Raw genomic sequence first — 5,616 nt, 5'->3', positions numbered from 1 at the left:
AACCTTAAGAGGAAAAAATCCCACATCAACTGGTGGTATAATCCCCAAGGGAAAACAGACTTTAGTTGAACAATCGGAAACCTGGCTTGCTTTATGGTGTTTACACTGCTGCTTGCTAATGGATCACCATAAAGGAAGCAAAAGAGCTCTTAGACCATTGAGTATGCTATCATGGGAGTCTTCTGAGTGTGCCTTTTTTATTTGCTGCAGTCAGGTTAATGAGCTCACCAGCCCACTTGATGTTGAGGACTTTGTAACAAAGCAATCTCTCATTAAATGCTGCCTGGCACCGCTCTCTTGAAGCAAAGGGACATTCAGATTATTGAATGCCTTTGTACTCCTCATTCCTACCAGGCTATGGAGTCCAGCAGTGGCATCAGTCCCACACACTTCCTGGCAGACATCCAGTCATCCGCCTGCCCTCTTCAAACTGCATGGGCATTTGCCAATCTAAGCAGCACTGGTAGGCAAACAAGCATGGCACACGACTCCTTTGGCTGATGGCCAAATGTGCAGCTGAACAATCTAATTTGTTTCTACTGTACGGGGAAACATTCTTCCCCATTCTTTCCTATTCAGTTGAATTTACATGTAAAAGTTTTGTTATGGTACAAAGGAATGTGCATTTATCTACATCCTCTTTCTGCTTTTACACCTTTTTAGTCTCAACAGTGCAGGTCACGATTTTGTCTGTGGCTTTATTTTAAGTACCTACTGGCTGACAGTTTCTTCAATGAAATGACCCCAGAGTGTTATCAGCTAGCTAGCAGGTGTGTCTCTATTCAGAATCTTGCAGGCAGCAATGCATCCTGGGTAAAAAGCAGTCTAGGCAAAATCCAGCTTTTTCCTACATTACTCATGAGATTTAATAGTTCACTGTCATAAAAAAAGCTTGCAAAGAATTTTTTTTGAGTTGGCTTTCTACTGGGCATTTATTTTGCCTTAAGATATTGACCCTCTCTATATCCGCATCATTCAATTAAAAAATTAAGGAAAACATTTCTGTTCAGTTAAATGCTAGTAATTTTTTTTAGTTTTAAGCTATTAAATGTTTACATTTAATGATCAAAAGCATGCACAGAACGAGATGTACAAATGCTAAAGTGTTATTTTGGTCTTGACTGTTGAGCACAGACATTGCATGGGATATTTTTGAGATTAATTAGGGATAGATCATTTTTGTTCAACTAAGATTAAGTAGTCTTACTTTGTTCACCTTTTCAATGTATTCAAGAATGATTTTTTTTCTCACTATTTCAGAGCAGTTTTCCTTAAGAAGAAAACACACTATAGTTAGATGATTTGCATACACATACAATAGTTTACCGTTTTTTTTTCTTGGAACATTGTTGAATCAAGTGTAATTTTAGATTTAAATGGTCCACTACATTGTTAGTTTAAGATTTGAATAACTCATAGAATGTGCATTCAGAACTAATGGCTGCAAAAGATTGAAATTTGAAGGCAAGCAATGAAAGCGCTAAAATATGATTGTGTAGCTTGAAATAGTCACTGAACGGAAATTAGATGGAGAGGACATCTGAAAAATAGTGATATTTCCAAAATGCCCTTCTTATCTAATATCTGCAAAAAGGTATGATCTAACAACTGAGCAAGTTCTTCCATTCCCCTCAGTCTTATTTTCCTCCTAAGCAAAATGAAGGTGTAAATACTAACTGGGTTCTAGTGCTTACATCCTATGACTCTATGATAATTTTGAAGGGTGGAAGGTCAGGAGACATCATTTCATTAATGGAAGGGTTGCTGGTGTGGAGATTTCACTGTCGAAGATTGGAAACTCCTCTGACTGAACAATCCTAACAAAGACTTATCTGACTCCATAAATATTAACTTAAAATCTATTGCCTTACGTGTTCCCATTTATGACTTAAGAAAACAATTGAAAAATAAGAAAAGCTATGTAGAATAAACTACATGTTAAATTCTATAGATTATAAATACAATTTATTTTAGAATTTGCTTACAATTCTTCAGTTAAATTAAAGAATTAGTCATTTCAAATATTACTACTTTTTCTAGGTTTTCTTTTTTTCATAAAAAGGTTTTCCTATATGGGAGATAAATCAGATATCCACATAAATTCTCAGTTTTTAATTAGATCTTGTCTTAAAGAATATATTGAGTTTAGAGAACAACACTTTCATTTCCAGTCACCATTATGCTCCAAATGATGTCCACATTTTTAATAAAAAGCTACCTCTTTTTTAAAAAAAATGGAATCATTATCAGAATCAATTCTAACTCATAGTTATGCCATTACCTACATTTAATCACAATGTTATATTCATGTAGAAGAAAAAATGTAATAATTTTAAAAACTTGCATATACATATTGTTTTAAGGAAGAAATGGATTTGAGACAGAGTTCCTAATTATATCTTAAACACATTTTCCCCCTTATTTGAGGAAAACAACCCAAATTATAATCTCTCATATTTGATAGAGAAGTACAAAGAGTGAAACATGGTCAGGGCTTAGCTGATGTACTGACAGCAGTTCTGCCCTCACATCTTTCAGAGGGACCCTTTCATTGTAAGAATGTCTCAGACCGATGAGCAATTAGACCACTCCCAAAATCCATGTGTGTACATGACACCAAAACATCAAGTCAATTCCATCAATCTGGGTGTTTGGAGTCAATGTAAACAAAACATCTAGTTGATTGACTGATTTTTTTACTATCTCAAATGAATAGACCATATAGTTCGTCATGCTGAAGTCAAAGACTATGTATGTCACAATAAAGATTCATTGATCAGTTTGGTGAAGTAAAAATTGGCTGTTGTGACCCACATCATTCTCTAACATCTTGATACTAAATCAAACCTTTTTCAAAACTGATATTTTTGTCACTTACCTGGCATTCAGATACATGTAGCTTTTCATCTAATGAAAAAAAAAATTATAGTGTTTTAGGGGGATATGTTCATTGTGAAATGTAATCCTATAAGAAACCTTTGAAACAGAATAGTTGGATTTTACTTTTGAGGACCAAGGAAATTTTAAGGAGTTAGGCAACATGTTACATGAAATTCAGTAAAGAAAAAATGGTATTCTATGCAATTCAGAATCTGTTCGACATATATTCTCTTAATCAAGTATTTAATCTTATATTAACACTTATGTGGTTCTAACATATTGTGGGAATGTTGCAAATTAATGATTGGTTAATCAATTTTCTAATATATTTGCTTATCTCTTCACTTAAGTTTTATAAATGACAAATGATGCAAGGAAAAAGACATGTATAGATAGATAGATAACTATAGAATGTATAGATTTTAGAGAACAATCTAGATGATGTCCACATTTGTTAATAAAAAGCTACCTTCTTAAAAGAATATCTGTGCATACACTTATATGTATATACATATATACATACTTGTGTATAAAATTAGGTGCACAAGATATCAAAGCCTCTTTAGATGTTGTCCAATAGCCACTTAAGTGGACCAGCCTTGAAGAGGACCTTGCTACAAGACATGTATATGTACATGTATGTGCACATTTGTTTTGTATTCTGTATCAGAATATCTTGCCATTAAAATCAATTTACATTTATAAACAAAAGATGTGGAGTGTGATCTTTGGAGGTTAAGAAAAGAATTCTAACTTATCCTAAATGCTTGTGATGAGAAGATTGGTTGACAAAATTCTCTGCAAGCAGTCTTCAATGTTTTATCTAGCTATTTATAGAAAACTGCAGAAACAGCTGAGCTGAGTGAAGTGATGTCACATTTGCTGATGGAATGGTTTGTTCCAGAGCACGCTCAGAGGCTGCATGAGTATGCTTAAGGTTTGGTACGCAACCCTAAGCAGTGAGAAGGTGTAAACATGGGCATTTTTCAGCCCCACCGATCAATATTGCATTGATGACTCTCTGCTGACCTTTAACCCCATGCGGAATCCAATAGCACCACACTGCATCTTCCAGTCTGCAAAGGCTGCCTAGCGTAAGCTACCAATTTTGCAATCGATCAAAAGTCATCTTTTTGAATAAAGCTTGAAATTTCAAGCAACAGCAAGCAATTTTTGAAAGGTCAGGGCTGGGTTTTTATTTGTTCGACCCACGCTTTCAACTGGTAGCACGGTTCTTTTGTAACCACTAAAAGTAGTAAGAAAATTTCAGATTTTTCCCCCCATGTATTTTTAGTAAGCCTTTGGGCATTTTCACTGTCCCTAAAAGAACATGGTTGCATGGCAACCTTCGCAGTTGCTATGGAGACTCCATGTGTAAGCAGCTGCTGCAATCAGCATTAACTCCAGGCTTGCAGGTTTGTCATTCCAATACATAGGGAGGGGGAAACAAATAGGACAGCGCATTGCCGTAAAGGGGAAGTCACCTAGATAATGTCACTCACAAACATATGTTCCACAATTATTCTTTCCACTGTTTTATTGCTGCAATTATAGCTAAACTAAGATTACAAAATTATATGGTTTTAATTTGCCTCTATTGACTATGTTTCACTTTCATTAAAATTAAGTCTAAACCCATTTACGTAGAAAACTGTTGGCTTTCTGGGAGGTGGGGGTGGAAATCCTTTGCCTTTCCATTTAACACCAACAACAGAAGAAGAGGGGAAAAAAACTGTGCCAGTAGGAACCTTTATTATGAGGTAAATGATTTAGCCAAAATATAAATTAACCTACCATGCAAAACATGGCCCCTATCCTAAAGTTCCATCTGTATTTCTAATATTTTTCAGTTGTATCCATTCAGACCACAAGGCTGTATCAGATGATGCTGATCCAAGTCTTTAAAATGCAAGCAGAAATGCCGGATAAGCTATCTTAAGCTTCTCTCCTTAGCTCAACCCATCTAGCTTTTAATATTGGAGCCTGTGAATCCCATAACACCAACATTAAGTGGGAGACTTTCAAGAACATAAATGCAAAGAAAAAAAGAATCTGCACTGATATTTCTTCTAAACTCACTTTGAATGCAACCTTAGTTGGTCTGTCCACTGCAGAAGTCTTTGAATCCTCAACGACTCTGATACATACATTTCCTAGGAGGCCTGGTTTGAAATATGCAGGCACAAGAGAGTGAACTGAGAGAGTATTCCAACCATGGTATTCTAAATTGTCTTCAAACTGTAGGCTTAACATCACAAAAATGTGTTTATTAGTTCATTACTCCTGTTCCAATATTTCTATTTTGTGTTTAGTGATGTGGTACTTGGGTGTGGAAATCTAAGAATTCTCACTGAAAATCAGCACTTTACATAAGGGCAAAGTAGCCACTTGCTTTTTAATGCTTGTGACGCAGCACTCCCTAGCAGACAAGGAGGCTAAGACTGTTTGTTAGAGTATTACTTTAGATTCTAGCAAGTATCACAGGATTTTTGTTCTATACGCTATCTGTATATGCCTCCTCCTAAAGGATTGCCTTTTGCCTTTTTAGAATTGAATTTGTTTGTATAATCAATGATCCACAGAAAGAGATCACTGACAATATACCGTCTCTTCACAGATCTAAACTAAGACCACAGTTTTATTAAAGGAATACGAGTCTCTCTTGGAAACATAGTAACAACACTTCTAATAGCTATTTCAGAAATTTCTGGCCAATTGTTTAGGTGCAAACAATGT

This window comes from Phascolarctos cinereus, unplaced genomic scaffold (assembly GCF_003287225.1).
Source record: "Phascolarctos cinereus isolate Bilbo 61053 unplaced genomic scaffold, phaCin_HiC Scaffold_4;HRSCAF=312, whole genome shotgun sequence".
NCBI classification, from domain to species: domain Eukaryota; kingdom Metazoa; phylum Chordata; class Mammalia; order Diprotodontia; family Phascolarctidae; genus Phascolarctos; species Phascolarctos cinereus.
Note: the sequence above shows the minus strand (reverse complement) of the source record.